The 18319-nt window shown below is 38.9% G+C and overlaps 2 long non-coding RNA genes and 1 pseudogene across 5 annotated transcripts; 2 read left to right on the forward strand and 1 right to left on the reverse strand.

The window, feature by feature from the left end:
* The first annotated feature begins 123 nt into the window (after window positions 1-123).
* Window positions 124-1670, forward strand: LOC112200106 (annotated as a pseudogene).
* A 1742-nt stretch (window positions 1671-3412) lies between these two features.
* Window positions 3413-7457, forward strand: LOC112196130. 3 transcript variants are annotated; one of them, XR_002934998.2, is made up of 6 exons: window positions 3413-3637; window positions 3743-3870; window positions 3962-4046; window positions 4243-4311; window positions 4452-4616; window positions 7209-7457. It is a non-coding gene; the product is annotated as an uncharacterized LOC112196130 (long non-coding RNA). The 3 variants fall into 3 exon arrangements; XR_005810346.1 differs by having other exon boundaries at window positions 3962-4021; XR_005810345.1 differs by lacking the exon at window positions 3962-4046.
* On the reverse strand, window positions 4320-7072 carry LOC121052948. Of its 2 annotated transcripts, XR_005810344.1 has the most exons (6): window positions 5874-7072; window positions 5670-5750; window positions 5264-5342; window positions 5073-5156; window positions 4932-4973; window positions 4320-4806 (listed from the first exon to the last, which is right to left on the reverse strand). It is a non-coding gene; the product is annotated as an uncharacterized LOC121052948 (long non-coding RNA). The 2 variants fall into 2 exon arrangements; XR_005810343.1 differs by having other exon boundaries at window positions 4320-4973.
* Window positions 7458-18319: the final 10862 nt, after the last annotated feature.

Consider the following 18319-nt stretch of genomic DNA (forward strand, 5'->3'; position numbering starts at 1 on the left):
AAAAAAAAGAAGAAGGAGAGAACTGAGTTAATTAACCTATGAATTAGATATGTCAACGGACCATTCCCTTAATAGCACTGTTATAAATAAGACTTATACTTACGTTAAGTACTTGTACACTCGATCACTCACAATGGAGTCCCAAAATCAGCAACTCCCCCAAACCCAACTAACCCAAAACTTTTCTCCAGCCAAGTTTCCGGTCAAAGTTCTACACCAAGTGAAATCCAATCTAACCTTCCGATCGAAATGGGCCGAATTGAACGGCGCAATGGGCGACTTGGGCACCTACATCCCCATAGTGGTCGCTCTAACCCTAGCTAGGGACTTAAACCTCGGCACCACACTGATCTTCACTGGGATCTACAACATCATCACCGGTGCCATTTACGGTGTCCCCATGCCGGTCCAACCCATGAAGGCCATTGCCGCCACGGCTCTCTCCAACCCGGATTTTGGCGTTCCAGAGATCATGGCCGCCGGGCTCATTACCGGCGGGACCCTCATCTTTTTGGGGGCCACTGGTTTGATGAAATTGGCGTACAAACTAATCCCTATGTCTGTTGTTAGGGGTATTCAATTAGCACAAGGCCTATCATTTGCGTTGACCGCAGTGAAATACATTAAGAAGGTTCAGAACCTTCCTAAATCAAAGTCTCTGGGGCAGAGGCACTGGTTTGGCTTAGATGGGTTGGCGTTGGGCATTGTCTGTACTGGTTTCATTGTTCTTGTGAATGGTGCAGGCGACGAATATCTTCGTTGCCGTCAAGGGGATCAGGCTGTTAGTGCTGATGTGTGTGAGGAAAAAAGCCCAGCAGTAAAAGATGGAGGAAAGTTGTGGGCAAAATTCCTTCAGCTTTTCTGATATTTGTGCTGGGTGTGATTTTGGCTTTTATAAGAAAGCCAAAAGTTGTGAATGAAATTAGGTTCGGTCCATCTGCTATGGAGGTAGTGAAGATATCTAGACATGCATGGAAAGATGGGTTCATCAAAGGAGCTATTCCACAGCTGCCTTTGTCAATACTGAACTCGGTGATTGCTGTGTGCAAATTGTCCTCGGATCTTTTCCCTGAGAGGGACTTCTCTCCCTCTTCGATTTCAGTGACCGTCGGGTTGATGAATGTGGTAGGTTGCTGGTTTGGAGCCTTGCCCATGTGTCACGGGGCGGGGGGCCTGGCAGGGCAGTTCAAATTTGGGGGCAGGACTGGTGCGTGTGTGGCGCTGCTCGGGGCGGCCAAGTTTTTGTTGGGATTGGTTTTGGGGACCTCTTTGGTGAGAATTCTGAGCCAGTTTCCGGTTGGCGTTTTGGGGGTTCTGCTTTTGTTTGCTGGGATTGAACTGGCAATGTGTGCTAGAGACATGAACACCAAGGATGAAGCCTTTGTGATGCTTATTTGCACTGCTGTCTCACTAGTAGGCTCAAGTGCAGCACTAGGGTTTGTGGTTGCGATGATTGTGTATGGCCTTCTTTGGCTAAGAAAATTCGCCTGCAGGAACGAACCTTTGGATTCTCTGACATCTGCGGAGGGTCCGTAGTACATCCATGGTATCTGGGCTTGTATTTGATTGATTATACTTGATAGATGTAGGAGTCGGATTTGAATTGGTGCTCCGAGGAAGCAGTCGTTGAGGTTTACTCACTGGCGATGTGAGTTTCCTACTTCTAGCTTGCAGATTTTATTTTCCACTTACACTGTAGATCTGTTGATCTCTTTGTATGAATATAAGTATGTTATATCTATACTATTATTAAGAGAAGAGATTTTGTTAGCCAAAATCAAAAATTTTGACAGAAATGACCTTAAGAGATTAAAATACTTTGAGAATTAATTAAATCACAAGGGATATTACGACAATTACAAATTATATTTTTCTTAATAAAAATAAACAAAATAAATCCCACAACCCACTTTTCTCTCCCACTAACTTCTCTCTGTAATAACCGTTTTCTTCCATTATCTTTTCTTTTTTATTTTCTGAAAAAAAAAAAAAAATTTACTTGCATATGCAGAGCATGTATGGAGGAAGGCAGTCATTAACTACTACTTGCACTCTAGAATTATACATATTTTATGCTTTGCTATCCAACCAAATCCCGTGGTGAGTACTAAATGTATGTTTAGTGCGACTTCACCATAGTCTCAGCTTCACTCATGCATCCAATTACTTTATGCCTTGCACCGTCTTGCCAACATTCTCTTCTTTGCAATCAGGTTCTTAGGGCTAGTTTGGGATTGCTGTGACTTTTAAAAAAAAAATCCTGGTGCTGCTGTGTTGTGAGAATAATCAACTGTGAATTAAAACAGATTTGTGTTTGATAAATAATATTTTTAAAATGGTTGTCAATATATAAAACAACTCCAGAGCATGTTTTGATCCACAACAACTTCTAAAAGCAACCTCTGGGCTGCCTCTAAAATCTGCTGCTAGTGACCTATAACTTTAAATTAAAGCTACTTTTTATTTATTTACCAAACACAATACAATCTAAAATTTTAAACAAAAGATGATTTTTTTTTAAAAGCAAAGCAGTCGCAAACGGGGCTTTCCTATTGATGGATTACTTGCACGACAAGAAAAAACATGTTTAACAACATACAATTCATGTTGTCAATCACTTTCGACGACATTCAACGCATGTTGTAGATGTCAGAGTCATTAAAAGTCCAAGAGTCCTTAACATCACGTTTTGCATGTTGTCGAAAAGAAGCGTAGCAAGTTGTTCTAATTATTCAACAATGAGCTTTGCATGTAGTCATAAATTTTCGACAACGTTTCAAGCACATGTTTTCTTTAGTTTTCGACAATATACATAGTATGTTGCCATATACAGAATACATTGTTATAACGATTCAATATATATTGTTGCACCCAATTTGCTGGGTTTCTTTCTTGTACCTCTATAAACATTTACAATTACTTGAGTACCCTCTCATGCCAATATTAAACACTATAACCACGAAAAACAAAAATATACATTTCATTAAGAGTACCATATCGTCTGATACATATATTCTTTACAAAACATGCATGACAGACTTAGATCACTATGCCAATAACCTCATCAGACGACAGAGCTCAGACAGACTGGTTGTTTTCTGTCGTCTGATATATTTTAACGACAGATAGTGCAAAAACTGTTGTCTGAATATGCAACATACCATGGTAAGTTAGTTTTGAGAGTTAGGTTTATATTTATACAACAGTTATCTGTCGTCTAATCAAAGGAGATAAATTTGATTTCGGTTTGGGTCATAGCTGTTTTTTTTGTTAGTATTTAGACAACATTTATCTGTCGTCTCATCAAAGGAGATGAATTGACCTTTTAAGTGCCAAATTTTTTTGGCACAACGTGAAGAGATATAGTGCCAAATTTTAAAGATTTCTCTCTCCCCGATAAATCTATCAAAAACTCAAAAGAATGGTTTCGCTCCCCAATTTTCAGATTCCCTCCTCATCCAATTTTCTTATTCCCTCTTCAATTTTCAGATTCCCTTTTCACCCATATCGAACTCCCTCTTGGCTTGCTCATTACAACAGAACAAAAAAATAAATTGATTTCCTCTCCTTCATCTCTCCTTGACCTAATTTCGCTCAATCAACCTAGATTGAAGATTGAGGACCATTCTCGCCTCCGGTAACTTTCGATCTTAGTTTCTTCAATTTCATTCCAGATCTTTGCAACTAATTGTTCTTGCTTTGGCTAGGTCTAATAGTTCATTTCGTACTGTTTCTGATTCAGTTGATTTAGGAACTGAACGAAAAATTTGAACTGATTCAATTGGAGAGCTGATCTCTGGGCACCTCCTAGCCAGAAGCCAACATCAGTTTCTACCTCCGTATCATGCACCACCGGTTGATTTGCTTAAGGTTTGTAACTTGTTAGATCTCACCTCTGTTGATATACATGTCTAGTATTCGGATCTGGAAATCTTTTGAACTTCTGATTTGCCATGTTCAGTCATGAGCCCGAGCTTGTATTAAAAAGCTTTACAACATGCGTTGGTCATCATATTGGAAGGTTACAATCCTTATCTCGTTTGAAGGTTGCAGATCATATTTTGCTTTTAGCTGATTTCATGATTACTTTGGCTGTAACAATTGGAGTTATTATTGTTCATCTTGCTGAAGCTTCTGTTTACTGGATTTCCTCTGTTTCATTGGAGTAATTTTATTTTGTTAATGGACCTGATGGTATACTTGCTCATCATTCTAATAGTGCAACGAATCTTTTATGTGCAGGTTCTATGGCAACAAAAGAAGTTGTTCATTGAGGGTGACATTTATGCATATATGAAGATTCAAGTTTTGGTACTCGTCAACATAATTCAATTCAATGAGACTGATAATAAATCATCAACTCTTGTTACATATCTGTTGCATTTCAGTACTAAATTTTTTACATACATGGTGTCTTCTGAAGTTCTGATAATTTGTGATTATATATGTAGGGTTCAGATGTTGTATTCGATTAGCCATTCACCACTTATCTCTGTCACTATTCGGATCAAACTTCTGCTTGTCAAGACATACTTGTTGTAGATCAGAAACTCCAGTTTGTGATCCAGAGAATTTGAGGGATGCAAATGTACCACTTGTTTCTCTTTCCTTGTCAGGTACTGTCCTCAGTCATGTAGAGAATTCACTCATAATCTCCTCCACCTTGGTCAAGTTACCATCTTCATCAAGGGCTCCCAAAAAATACAAAACCTCTAGTGCATCCATCATTGTCTCAGGAGCAGGAGGATCCATGAAATCATAATGACTCAAATCCTCTTATACTAGGGCCCTGACTAAATTATGTTTCTTTTTGGTCCATCGATGTACAAAACCAACACACAGAAGTCAGATATAGCAATCTTGTATGGAAACATAGTACACAATTGCCAACTAATCACAGTGTGACCTAAAATAAACCAAAGTTAGTATACCATTTCTTCTGATCATCTCGGGTAATTAGCTCTGTTCGAGGGCTGCATAGAGTGAGGAATAATAGTAGAATGAGACCATGAAAAAAATCTTATAAACAATACAAATCAATAAAACCTGTCATCAACTCAACAAAACTATACCTATTTATGGTAATATTGACAGCCCTTCTGTCAGCCTCAAAAGCAAGTCAGACATAATCTATGCTGTGGCACCACCTAGTTAGTCTGTCCCAAAAATGAAAAGAAAACTAATAAGAAACACACCTTATAAAATTTTCAGACTTCACAAACTGAAAATAAATAAAAATCTTCTCTTTGCAATGAACAATTACCTGACAAAACCTGTAAGTCTTCAAGGTATGCCATATAAAGAGTATTCCTCATGATTTCAATATTCATGTCATCCAGATCCTGAAGAGAGAATGATGAATAAAACGAAATGAAAAGACAATTAAAATCAGAAACTTGAGTCCTGAGATCTTACAGAAATTTCAATTCTTTATGATTAAAGTTTTTGGAAAATAAAATGGTGTGAGTGGAAGGCTACTTATCACTATCATATTGCCTGACATCAATCCTTGATTTTTTTTCCCCTCTTACAAGGGGGTTTATTCAAACTGAGATCGACTGATGCGTAGTTCTACTAGGTAGCAATTTTAGGACCCAATAGAGAGGTGAAACTTTACAGAAAGGAAAAAGGTTGGCATATATAGGTAAAACAAGCATCTTAGTCTATACCTCTGATGTAATGCACTCAGAAAAATAAGGAGCAAGATGTAAAGCTCCTGCATATTCTGTGCAACTGCCAGGATAGCAATGCTGAGGTAAGAAATAATAAAACCAAGTCAATATTCGTAGTATTTATGGAAAAACATTAACTCGCAACGCACTTTAAATGGAAACAAGTATCCCAAAATGGAAAATATAATGCAATGATGATACCTGTTTTTTCTGTGAGAGAATACGGGGAACTAAGTATGGATCATGATGGAGAGAGAGATAGTGACACAAACATGTATAGTGGTTCACCTTGCCCTTGAGGCAAAGTTACGTCCACTTAGAGATTTCACTATGAGTGAGGCCAAGTAGCTTTTGTAATATACAAGTGTGGGGATCATGGATCCCATCCCTTTCCAAGAAGGGGAGGTTCCTTTAATAGTTAAAGGAAGTCTCATTCTATTCTATATTTCTGATGTGGGACAATATGTGTTTATTTGTTTCTCTTGAAGCCTTTTGGAGAGCATGGGAGGATGACCTCCCGTCTAGATACCGGCCGACCTCCACCATAGCTCGGTAGCTCGGGTATAGGTCTACCGGAGGCATGTTGTAGGCGGGACTAACCATGACGCGGGGGCCACCTACGAGGTTGTTGTTTATGCTTGCCGGTATGTGATATAGGCGGTGTGTACACCTGCCAAACATACCCAAAGGGTGACATTTTTCCGATAGTTCCTGAACATCTCTCTCATGCAAAGTTCCAATAACGATCAAGTAAATTGTCTATCATGTGACAAGATCTGGACGAAGTAAAACATTAAATCCACAATTATAACACAAACTTTAGATACAAATGATGATGATAAAGATCACAAAAGGTTGTCATTTCACAGTTCACAGTGCTACTCCAGCCTTGAAGGTGCTGGACTACAGCCTAATGTTATATAATAACTATATGTAGAATAATAGGGAAAACTATGCACAGAGATCCTACTAAATAGATACGGCCAGGCAGTTGTACAACAGATGAAATATACTCTGGTGAACTCGGGTCCTCATCTTCTTATTCTGAGATACCCTCAAAATCCTACTAGCTACCTTATTGCTTAATCAGATATTCAAATGATTTTCATCGAATGACAATTCATCTATTGTATTTTCATGTAAATTAGGGGCAGAAAAGTTCTATGGAAAAATGGTGGTTCGGTAGGATATGATCTACAAATTTTCACGACTAATTCAAATAGAAACCACTTCTGATCGACTTAAGACATCATACTAATTCTAAAATCAATAACACAGAGGCATAGATGACAGCAGTAGTGATACTATTAAGAAGGTGTTAAGAAAATCCTTATGAACATTCATTATATTGTCCACAGTTTTACACAGTAAGTCTACAATGTCTCATACTCACATCCTTCAATCGAATTTTATATCAATTTCACTAATGTAGCATGAATCATCTTTATTTTCAATGCATACTTAAGTGTTCGACAAAATGGCAAATCAAGAAGAACAAGCAAGATGAAGAAGCAAATGAATAACAATGTTTTGCAGCTACGAAGCTAAACAACATGATTATTAGAACGCAATCCGAACCAAGATGATGAAATTGAAGGTGCGAAACAGTGGATCGAACAGCTAATATGAAGAAAGAAAGAAAGAAAGAAGTACCTTCGTAGCCGTAAAGCCGGAAATCTGATCGTCGAAATGCGTTGGAGATTGACAGCCGAGGTCGGCAGAGAAAGTGGATTCGGTGGCGCGGTCGGAGGAGCCGAGGCAGATGATGAGCTGGTAAGGACGTAGTTTCTTACCAGGCAAGGGACTTAGTGTTATATATATATTTGTTTTGTTTTTTTTGTTTTTTGTTTTTTTTGAGAATAAGAAACCTTTATTGATAATAACCAAAATTACATCATACGGGAATGATCGGTGGTGGACATGAACTCCTCACTCTCCTCCCTAAAACCTAAACCAGTTACGGGTCCGTCATCAAGAATGACCTCCATGAGCCGAAAGGGCCCAACCCCTAACCACCTATAACGCCCAATCTCTCGGGATACAAGAAATCCCTAGAATCTTGATACCACCTCATTGACAATCACCATAAAAACCAACGCCCTCTTTCACACTGTGTCCGAAAGATAACAGACCACGTGCAAGGATCGCTCGTCAGCACATTGACCATAAGATAACACCAAACTTGATAAATCAACATCTTGCTCCATAGCCTGGACTAGCATCAAGCAGTCTGTTTCAAAGGTTACTTTATCATACCTCAAAGTCTCAACAAACTTTATGCCATCAGATAAGGCATTCAGTTCTGCATCAAATGGAGATCTCAATTGCACAAAGGTCTAGCGGCACTTGCACTAAACTGTCCATGTTCATCTCTAATAATAACCCCGCTACCTCCTCTCCGGGTGCTAGCCAAGAAAGCTCCACACACTTACACTTCCGCCATCTAGCCTTCAGACGTTCCCATTGCTGTTGCCTACGACCTGGAGCCCTGATGGGAGTTAACCATCCCAAACTAAGCATCGCAACCTCAGATGGACGTTGCTTTTTATCTTGCCATAGTTGATTATTTCTATTCTTCCAAATAGACCACACAACTATAAAAACCCGAGAAAATGCTGAAAAACCAGAAGTATGTGTGCACTCTTCACATATACATGCATGCAAGGCAATTCTATCTCTCAAGTCTCCTAACCTTAACTCACCTTCTTCTAGTGTTGATCAACAACATGGGAGCAATCTGTTATAACATTTATCTGATCATACTTATCAATTGTATATCTAAGTATGTAAATCTAATAGAGTTCTACTCTATCATTTGTAACTACTTCTAGTGATCACTACTGTTCAGTTGAATATAAATACTTGGTATTGGCCATTAATTAAGGTGTGCTCAATACTACATTTCTATCTCTTGCTTCTAAACCTTTTATGGTTTCCAGAGCTTGTAGTGTCTAACGACAAACTCCAATATTTTTTTTTCCAATGACCACCACCAGTTCAGCCTACTCCTCCACTATCTCCTCCATCACCTCATCCCAAACACTCACCCTCAATAATAATCATTATGTCAATGTCTCACAGTCCTCCCCTGCTGGAAATAATTTTTCTTTTGGCAATGTATCTCATTTTCTATCCATCAAGTTAGATAGAATCAATTATCCTCTGTGGTTGGCTCAGATCTCTCTTATTCTCATGGGTCACAAACTTATGGGCATTGTGGATGGCACTAATCCCTGCCCTCCATGTTTCCTTGCTGATAGTGAAGGCAATCTCTCTGATACTGTCAATCCCAACTATGAAAATTGGATTGCTCAAGAGCAGACTGTGCTAAGTTGGATCAATGAGTCTCTCACTCCCTCTGTACTTGCAACAGTTGCCCGTTCCACATCAACATTTTCCATATGGAGGTCCTTGGCTAAGAGATATGCATCTCAATCAAAGAATCGGGTTTTGCAGCTCCGCAGTGATCTCTTTCTTACTTTCCGTGGTAATCTCAGCATCTTTAACTATCTTGACATGATTAATTCTATTGCAGATAATCTTGCCCTTGCGGGACATCCTATGGGTGATGAAGATCTGGTTAATAGGTTCGAAAAATCGCTAGGCGCTAGTCTGGCGGTGGCTAGGGGACTAGCGTCCAAACGCCTAGGCGGTTTTTATTTTTTTAATTTATCATTCATTTTTATAGCATGTAAAAATATAAAAAAGAGTTTATAACTATATATAGACTTAAAGGATATATAAAGACTTACCATAATATAAGATAGGATTAATAATTAAGCGCATTTTATAAGAATATAGTTTGCTTCCGTTTCCAATGCTGGTCAAACACTTGACCTGGAATATGGGTTCCCTATTCAAGTTGAACGTAAACTCAAGTACTCCAACAGACTACTTGGACACCCAGAGTCCCAGAAAAAAAATAAAAAATTTGGAGAACCCAACATATAAGAGCGTCAAACTCGATAGATTAATCTGGTTCCCTATTCACTTCTCTGCTATTCTCTTGTCTTCTAGCGCGGATCGACCAAGGTGAGCTCCCATCCTCTCTTTCTTTTCCCCTTTCACAATTCTGGTCAAGCTTGAAAAGCCATAGCTGTCTCTACTGCGACTTCAGTTCCACGATCAGAATTGGTTTGATCGGTAAATTTGAATTTATGAGGTTTTGCGAAGAGGACTCTAGTTTACGGTAAGAATTTGGATAAGCGAGTGAGTGACAAGGATCTTGAAATGAGTTTCGGATGTTTGTCGTTCTCCGCAACCCGCCTAAACAACCCACCTAGCACCTAACTACTCGGCCGCCCAGGCGCCTAGTCGCCCGCCTAGGCCGCCAAGGAGGCCACCCAACTCCAGTCTGCCCAATCTTGCCAATTTGTCATTCCTCGAGTCGGAGAGCCGCCGCCTAGCACCTAGGCGCCGCCAAGGTGGCCTGGGTGGCCGAGTTTTAGAACACTGATCTATTATTATGAATAACGTTGGTCCTGTTTATGAGACCACAGTAAGTTTTGCTCAAGCACGTGATACCCCTATCACTTCCCTCGAAGCCTTACTCTTATCTGCAGAACGAAGGATGGCTTATTATTAACATCAAGGTGCTCTTGACCTCAGCTCTTAACTGACAGCTTTCCATGTTTTTAATTCTGGCCGTGGCAGAGGCCGAGGTCATCATCAGGCTCCATTTTTTGGACGACGTGTTTGGACCTGAATTTAGCAACTCCCATGTGTAGTTGACTTGGGAGTTGATCAAGGAGACATTGAGTCGTCCAACTGGAATAAAAGTATTGTTCAGCCACTCGGCCGAAGTCAGAAGTTTTTGAGATGTACGACTGAGATGAGGGTTTGAGAGTTTGGGTCACATGACCCAGAAAAAGAAGAAAAATGGATTGCATAGACACGAAGTTGGACGGCCCAAGTTCACATAAGCAAATGTACAATTGGGTTGCGAGGCAAAGTAGGACTAGGAATGTTCGGCCAAACACAAGTGATAAGTTCGGCTGAGAGGTCATTCAAGGAAGGAATCCTTACAAGGAAAGAGTTCGAATCAATTATGGATTTCGATTGCGAAGATTTCAGCTATCAGCCAGGTCAGGGTTTTATGAGATGAATCAATCTTAGAAGGAAGGATAATCCTACTCAGTTTCCACGTCTTGGAGGACAAGTTAGCTAGGGTTTCTGATTTGTATATATAGAACATTGTAACTCATTGTAAAAGGTCCTGCACCACACAAACAAATCAATATACAACTTTTTCTCAAACCTTTCTCTTAGTACTCTTTCATAGGTACTTTGCCTTCTATTCAACTTTCGTAACTTGTTTTCATTTTTAGTTTCTTACTTTTATTTCAATCGTTACATTCAATCACTTTACTTTCTTGTTCTTTATTTTATAAGTACTTTACTTTTCACACTTAGGAGTAGTTCGTAACATAGAATTATCATCCATTGATCTCTTTCGGCCAGTCCGGATTGGATTGATGTGATTCGCCGTTCACACACATATCATCTCACAACGCATTGATAACCGAGTCCACTTCACCTTCGTCTTCACCGTGATTTGCGAGTATCTTCACCTGATAGACCTCTCGCTTGTCACTCGAACCTTTGAGTTTATCCAAGAAGTGAACGTGATAGAAGATCTCGGTCAGGATTGACACCTAACCAAAGTCCTTGCAACAGAGGCTTTAGAACCTAACGGCCGAGAGGGTTCCTTCCTCGGCCTACAATCATTTGAAAGAAGTCAGATCACGCACCATTCAAATCATAAACCTCAGTCGGCCATTCGGCTGCGAGTTTGCACGCCCGCGCTATTTCAGAAGGACGATTCAACCGCAAGTCTCTCGGCCCTCATTTGGCCGAGACGATTTTGAGGCAAACAGGATGTAATCCTCATCCTCCTTCTGGCTTTAGCAGATCAGCCATACCAACTACATTTGGTACTCGAGAACGTGGTATCTTAACTGGTGGAAACTCTATTCTTGGTCCTCACCCTTCCACCACCAATTCATCATCTGGCAGAATTTCTTGCCAAATTTGTGGCCGCAACGGTCATACAGCTTTAGATTGCTACAACAGGCTGAATATTTCCTTTGAAGGTAGAGTTCCCACTAAGAAACTCAGTGCTTTGGTTGCCTCTGTATCTACACTGTCATCATCTACATGGTTGCTTGATAGTGGAGCCAACACCCATTTCACCTCTGATCTCAATAATCTACAGTTCCCAAAAGAATACAATGGCACTGACCAAATTGGTGGTATAGGTACAAACTTTGATTTACCTATTTCTCATATTGATTCCTCTCTCTTAACTACTAGTAACCAATCCTTTAAGCTAAACAATATTCTTCATTGTCCTACTGCTTCTACCAATCTTCTTTCTCTCTACCAATTTTCTTCTAATAATGTTTGTTATTTTCTAATCTCTTCTACCATTTTTCTTGTTAAGGACTTAAAAACAGAGAGGACGCTATTTCTGGGGAGGAGTAGAAATGGTCTCTATCCGTTGCGCCTTCAATCACAACATGATCTTGATCTTGGTTGTCATTTTGCTTTTGTTGGTGTATGGTCCCTGCTCATGTCTGGCATTCTAGGCTAGGACATTCTTCTTCAAAATTTTATCTAGAATTTTGTCAAATAAAAATGTGCCTGTCTCATGTCCTTCATCAATGTCATTTTGTTAGTCTTGTCCATTAGGAAAGAGTACTAGGCTTCCTTTTCAATTATCTGAGTCTATATCAAATTATCCTTTGGAATTAATTCATTCGGATGTTTGGTCTTATTCAACTATGTCAACTCAAAGCTTTAAATATTATGTTCTTTTTGTCGATGATTACTCTAGATACTCTAGGATCTTCCCAATGAAAAACAAAATTGAATTATACTCAATTTTTGTCCACTTTCACAAACAAGTTGAAAATCTCCTTTCCACTAAAATCAAAATGCTTCAAACTGATGAAGGAGGTGAATATACCTCCCTTGCTCTACGACACTACCTAGTTAATCATGGAATTTGTCAACGGTTTTCTTGTCCTAAACACCCTGAGCAGAATGGTCTTGCCGAGCGCAAGCATCGTCATATAGTTGATACAAGCCTTACTCTCTTGGCTCATGCTTATGTTCCTTCAACATATTGGGTGAAGGCTGCTTTCCTTTTCGTGAGACAAATTCTCCCTCCCCTGGTAACTCTTTAATTTTACCTCCTTTAGAAATCTTTCCTCTTACTTTTCCTCATGTTTCTTCTCATCCATATCCTTTAATTAATGATACCAATCCATCGTCTTCCTCCCAAGATAATTCTAGGCCTTCATCATTATCCATTCCACCACAATTTCAACCTAATCCAACTACTTCACTGCAACCTGGTTCAACTTTGACATCTACTACAATTAATTCTCCTACTTTGTCGTCACCTTCACAACCAACATCAACAACTCCAATTAATCCTACCTCTAGTCTCCCAAATCTTCCTTCCCGACCTCAACCCAACCCCATGCCTATACAACCAAGTGCAAGTGCCATACCTAATGCTCATTCCATGATCACCAGGGAAAGGATGGGATTCAGAAACCCAATCCTAAGTATGCGTTGCATGCTTCTCTTCTTAATGATGTCGTTGAGCCTACATGTTTTAAACAAGCTGTTAAACATGCACATTGGAGGCAAGCAATGTTTGAAGAATACAATGCGCTTCAAAATAATGGTACATGGAATTTGGTGTTATACAAACCCTCTATGAATGTCCTCCCCAATAAATGGATCTTCAAAATCAAAAAGCATATTAATGGCTCAATAGAACGGTACAAGGCAAGCGTTGTTGCCAATGGCTTTCATCAACAAGAGGGTATTGACTTCTCCGAAACTTTTAGTCCGGTCATCAAGCATTCCACAATTCATCTTGTCTTGGCTTTGGCAGTTAGTCACAGTTGGCATGTTCGGCAACTAGATGTTCATAATGCATTCTTGCATGGTTATATCATTGAGAACATCTACATGAGACAACCACCTGGCTTTGTTGATCCAACATATCCCAAACATGTTTGTAAATTGAATTTTTCATTATATGGCCTTAAGCAAGCTCCTAGGGCCTGGTTTCAATGCTTTGCTAACTACATCGAAGACTTGGGGTTCAAAGAATCAAGAGCAGATTACTCCATGTTCACTTATAGTCATGATGGTGTCTTTCTCATCTTCTCATCTATGTGGATAATATTCTTCTTACTGGTAACATCCATTCTTCAATTAATAAACTTATTCACTGGTTGAGCTCCTTGTTTTCTATGAAAGACCTTGGTCTTATACATTATTTTCTTTGCATTGAACCAACCAATCATGGCTCTCATCTTTCTCTCGCACAAACCAAGTACGTAGTTGATTTGCTTAAACGTACTAACATGCATGAAGTACAACCAATTTCTTCACTAACAACTAGTGGTCAAAAGTTGATTAAACATGCAGGCACTTGTCTTTCTGATCCCTCAGAGTACAGAAGTGTTGTTCGAGCACTCCAATACCTCAAGCTTACTAGACCTGATACTTCATACTCTCTCAATCAAGCGTGTATGTTTATGCAACCACCAACTACAACTCATTGGACGGTCGTGAAATGGATTCTTCACTATCTTAAAGCCACTTTCACTCATGGGTTACTTTACAAACCAGGTTCTCTTCAACTTCAAGCTTACTCAGATGCAGACTATGCTGGAGATCCTGATAATCGTCATTTATCTGGTAGGTATTGTGTATACTTGGGTCCTAATCTGAGCTCGTGGAGCTCTAAGACTCACAAAATAGTTTCCCATTCTAGTGCAGAAGCTGAGTGTCGGCAACTTGCTTATACTGCAGCAGAGAGCTCATGGCTCGGTTATATTTTTTGTGATCTCAGCTTATTCCTTCACTGTCCTCATATTTGGTGTGATAATATCTCTGCCATTGTAATTGCCTATAATCCAGTATTTCATGGATGCACTAAACATATTGAAGTCGAGTATCACTATGTGCGGGACAAAGTTGTCAACCGAGAGCTTCAAGTTTCCTTTGTTTCTATAACAGATCAGCTAGCTGATATATTCACCAAGGGATTACCTGCTCCAGGGTTTCATTTTCTCGTTTCGAAGCTGCCAGTGCTTCCTCCCCCTGCCAGCTTGCGAGGGCATGATAAAGCAGAAGTATGTTTGCACTCTTCACGTATGCATGCATGCAAGGAAACTCTATCTCTCAAGTCTCCTAACCTTATCTCACCTTCTTCTAGTGTCGATCAACAGCATGGGAGCAATCTGTTACAACATTTATCTGATCATCCTTATCAATTGTATATCTAAGTATGTAAATCTAATAGAGTTCTACTCTATCATTTGTAACGACTTGTAGTGATCACTGCTATTAAGTTAAGTATAAATACTTGGTATTGGTCATCAATTAAGGTGCGCTCAATACTACATTTCTATCTCTTGCTTCTAAACCTTTTAAATGCATCCCTACTCACCAAATGCAGTATACAATCTTGGGCATAAGGGCAATGAAAAAAATAAATGCATACTACCTTCAACATTATAATTGTACATCAAGCAACCCATCTCTCCTATGTACCCCTTTGGCTGTAAACCTTCTCTAGTAGGCAATATCCCTGTGCAACTCCTCCAAGCATGCACAACCACCTTACCTAGCACCTTTACTTCCAAATAGCTAGCTTTCCACAATTTACAGTAGGGATCTAAGGGTGGAGGAAGTACCAACACTATTCCCAAAGCAATATCCTTATTCCTTAGTTATAAAGTAAGCACTATTTGTAGCAAACATACATTTTTGTGAAAATGCCATACCAAAACGATTTGCAGTTACTCTCCTACTCATGGGAATGGACAGAATTAGATCAATGTCGGCCGCTGAGAATAATAATTCCAACTTTTGAACATCCCTGGCTCGTGTTACAGGATCAATCAATAATTGTGAAACAAATTTTGGAGCTCCATTATAAAGAGGAGAAGATGGGCATCTTGGAAAAGAATCTGATATCCATTTGTTCTTCCATATATCGACCTGTGCACCAAAACCAATTTTCCAACACAAACCATGACTCAATACCTCCCTAGCCGATAATATGCTACGCCAAGAAAAGGACGGGCTCCACCCCAGATCAGCAGAAAAAAAGTTTCCAGTTAGATAATACAATGCCTTGTATAACTTTGCAATTAATGAATCCAAATTCTGTAATAAGCGCTAACCCTTCTTGGCATGCATAGCTAATTGAACTATTGAAAAATTTGGTTGATGGATGCTATTTCTGTCACCGGATTTCATCTCCTACAAGATCTCAAAAATACAATATATTAATAACAAATAACAATTATCATTTCATTGTGATAATAGACTAAAATACCAAGAATCATAACACTTATCTATTGGATTTGTAGGCTTTAGGAGGACAGATCATTCAAAAAGAGTTTGTGGTTGAGGCATGTAAACACTGCCCTTAAGAGTAAATTTCGCCCCTCGGAGACGATGTCTCGGTGGAGCAGGTTTGTGGCACCCTACCCTCCAGGGTACAACAACCGTTAATCCTTGTAAGCGTACACTTGCAAACTTGGATCCTAGAAATGCTTGATTTTTTCCGTTGGCATTATGGAAGAGTAAGAACAAGGAACACTCTAGAATATGTATGAACTCACTAGAGAAATGGCTACGGAGAGGACTATAGAAGATAATGAATTTAATTTTTTTTTTTTTTTGTAAAAGCAAGAAGTGACAGGTATATATAGTAGATGAAAATACTTAGACATATGATGCAAATTTAATAAGATAATTATTGGAATATTGTAACTCCTGTAACCTTAATATGCCCTAATATTATGAATATAATGAATTAGTAACATTTTAGCATAAATGTATAGTAAATAGTTTTTCAAAGCATTGGGAGTTACACAAAGTATTTTGAAATACACAATCAAAATTTCCAACAATCCCCCACATATTTCAAAATACGGAAGCTGCTAACTGAACAAGGAAATTATAGAGTGCCAAAGGAAAATGAGAATCCAATGCTTCTGAACTGGTGTCTTTTGGACTATGAACCAGCCATAGGATAAATAATTGTGATCCATAGAAATTTGGTGAAAATTAAATTTTCTATGAACCAAAATTTCTTAATATGAATCAAAGAACTACCATCCACATTGAACTCTCGAAATCAAGCATTTTCTGCGGGTGGGTACGAATAGGCCATGCACCCCTACCTGGATATTCATGAGTGTTCTAGAAGACTTGCCCAAGTTTCATAGGAAGCGGCCCCACTTCCACACTCATATAGGTGAGTCCATCAAGCGTGTACTGGAATCGGACACACCACCCAAGTGTAAGGGCTATGGTACTCATTACGAACAAAAGTTCATCCTTTACGTTCCAGTTAAAGCACTATCTGTGCATCATAGGGATGGACTCAAAGTTTTAATTTGATAGTGCATCACTGATCAACAAGTGACTTGTTATTACCCATATGAACCTACTTCCTGGGATCACCAATCACATAGGTTAGGTTTCCATCACTCTTGACCTTTGTTATAGGCATACTCTCATCCCCCTCGATGTATTAACCACCAGCTTCGGCCTTTAGCCTAGTGGTTTTGTCAGAGTATTGGCCAAAATCAACTCTGACCTACACAGCTTATTCAATAATCTCAACAATAAGTAATCTCTATTGGATTTTTAGTTATCCAATATATCTCATTTAAATATAAGAACCTATTTTTTCTTGTTTTTCTTTGAACCCCATATTTTTGAGTTTTTCTGAATTAGCCTCAGGCTCATATATATAGGCAAGATAATATCAAGCCATATATATTTAGGCAACGAATCTTCGCATGTCAAGGACTTGGGAATTTAATAGGCAACATTATTTACCGATTTCGTGATCGACTTCATATCCTTTAGTCACCCCCACATTTGTAGCCATCAAATGTCTTTTAATTCTTGATCAAAATTAAATTTGATCATGGAGGTACATTGAATGTCCATTTTTTTAAAGTATAAACCGAAGGTAGCAATCAACAAGATAGTTTTTCAATGTATCAGCATAAGAGATAATATCGAGGCGCCAACTAATGAAGAGTGCATATACTTATTTATTTTGAGGCAACATTAACTGAAAGGCAACGAAAATTTGAAAGGTAACCCAAAACCTTAAAGGCAGCATATGGAGCTAATCGTTTGAGCAAATATGGCTAGGGAACCATGTTTAGAGACTTGTTGTCTCTGCATTATATCTGGAAGCACCGATAATATGAAATCAGTCAACTATTTTCTTGGTAACCAAATTCTCAAGGCAACCATGTTCATTACCATTTAAATATTGAGGCAACCGTTATATCTAATCCATAGGATATGGTCCAATTCATCATTCAAGATGTAAATGAGGCAACCCTTATTACTAGTAACCAAACTTTAAGGCAACATTATTATTTTTTTCTTTTCGAAGGCATCAACCGTAGGGACATTTATATTCCGAGGCATCAAATTACCATAGGCAACCGTCAATATAAAACTGACATATAATTTCTCAATGCGTTATTCACGATAACACATTTATTTTTCAGGCAATTGAGGCATCATCTTAATCAATAGGCAATGGAAATATTGAGAGGCAACAATTTTATTATTTC

Source organism: Rosa chinensis, chromosome 4 (assembly GCF_002994745.2).
Source record: "Rosa chinensis cultivar Old Blush chromosome 4, RchiOBHm-V2, whole genome shotgun sequence".
Classification (NCBI taxonomy): Eukaryota; Viridiplantae; Streptophyta; class Magnoliopsida; order Rosales; family Rosaceae; genus Rosa; species Rosa chinensis.